At 39.7% G+C, this 1,913-nt stretch overlaps 1 long non-coding RNA gene across 1 annotated transcript; it reads left to right on the forward strand.

The window, feature by feature from the left end:
• Positions 1-255: 255 nt before the first annotated feature.
• On the forward strand, positions 256-1,322 carry LOC132010273 (uncharacterized). The gene is made up of 3 exons (XR_009402210.1): positions 256-450; positions 619-705; positions 1,151-1,322. It is a non-coding gene; the product is annotated as an uncharacterized LOC132010273 (long non-coding RNA).
• The last annotated feature ends 591 nt before the right edge of the window (positions 1,323-1,913 follow it).

Raw genomic sequence — 1,913 nt, forward strand, 5'->3', positions numbered from 1 at the left:
TGTACTGGTAACTATGAGATCTATTTGTATGTGTCCTCGATTATTGTGCTGGAGAGAGTGAGTGCATGTTGGCTTTATAACAAACAAAAACAGGTTAAAGCAATTTATTGCCTTCGGTTGATGTAGCATCATGGCTCCTTTCTGAGATTTCCCATTAACAAAGACTTTTATGTTAGGCTTTATTTGATGGATTTTTTTTTTCTTTTCTTTCTTCTTCTTCTTTTATTTTTTTTCTTGTAACAAGAAGAGCCACAAGTACTATGGGTGAGCAGAAAAACATCCCAGAGAGAGGTTGTCATAGGAACTGTGCCAGAAGAGCAAGTTACTCAATAGAATGTACCATCCAAAGAAGAGAGGAAGGAACTGATCTTGAAGCATCTTTTACCACCCATTTTAGGGAACGAATCTTTCATGAATCTCCTCATGGAAATTGTCTACAGTGACGGCAGGGTAAGTGAGATACCAGCAGGCTATGGGGCTGATGATATATATACCTCATAGGATTTTTGTAGAAGATTAAAATAGGTAAAATATATTAAATACCTACTCTATAAAGTCCCTGAGATATATCAATAATAAATAACAATAATCTTCACTATCTTATGTAACCCTCACTAGAGACCTCTGAGGAAGACACAATCATTATTCAAATTTTCCAGATGAATAAATGAAGCACAAAGAAGGTGAATTGTTCAAGGTCACATGGTAAGTGGTAGAGCTGGAACTCAAATGCAAGGTTGTCTGGCTCAAGGGCTCTTGCCCTTAACTTCTCTGTTGGGCTAAACTAGTAGGGAATCAATAACTGATAATAATTATAAAAATGCTTCTTTGGTGGTGGAATAGTCATGGGAGTTTAAATTACCATGAGATACATATGGCAGAATGTCATAGCATTTCTTTATTTTTCCCTTGAGCTTATTTTTCTTAAACCATACAGAAATGTGGTCCCACAGGAAGACAATCATTTTGTCCCATTCTCCCCTCCTTACTCCCCAGTGCAGAGCTTCAGGTTGTCCCCACCAACTGATGTCCTAGAGAACTCTAAAAACCTAAAAACCTTCTCTCTCTCTCTTTCTCCTTCCTTCTCTTATTCTCCTTCTCTCCCCTTCTCTCTCTCCCTCTTCTTTCTTCCCTCCCCCCCTTCCTGAAGGAGGAACTTCCTTACTATACTTTCCCCAAAGTTTTGAGACCCTATGTTATGGGCTAAATTTTGTCCTCTTCAAAGTTCATATGTTGGAGTCTGTTAAAGAGAAAATTATTCATCCAAATCATTCATTAAGAAACACTAAGAATTGGGGCGCCTGGGTGGCTCAGTGGGTTAAAGCCTCTGCCTTCGGCTCAGGTCATGATCTCAGGGTCCTGGGTTTGAGCCCCGCATCAGGCTCTCTGCTCAGCGGGGAGCCTGCTTCTTTCTCTCTCTCTGCCTGCCTCTCTAACTACTTGTGATCTGTCTCTGTCAAGTAAATCAATAAAATCTTTAAAAAAAAAAAAAACACTAAGAATTGATTCAGAGGACTATCAAAATAGGTATAGGGGCCCATAAAATGTGGGTGGGGAGGGGCCTATAGTAGGGGAGAAAGATTGGACTCAAATTCAAATACAAAGAAAAATGGAAATTTGTAGCCACAAACCAGGGTTGGGGATCCGGGGACAGAAAATTACTAAGATGAAACATTATAGGTAAGGGAGGATTCTGTCTAAAAAAAACCTGATAGGATTCTTGCTCAAGTTAGGTGAGGGAGGTTAGATATCATCTGGGGAAAGGTAGATCATGAGGTACCCAATCAGATATTGAGGGTGATCAGATATCAAATATGGGAGTTTCTTGTTAAACTGACTTAGCAGGATTCTTGCTAGAAATAGTCTACAAGGAAGTCTACATGGGAACCCAAGGTCAGGCCTAGTGAAAAAGG

This window comes from Mustela nigripes, chromosome 2, assembly GCF_022355385.1.
Source record: "Mustela nigripes isolate SB6536 chromosome 2, MUSNIG.SB6536, whole genome shotgun sequence".
In the NCBI taxonomy this organism is placed as follows: Eukaryota; Metazoa; Chordata; class Mammalia; order Carnivora; family Mustelidae; genus Mustela; species Mustela nigripes.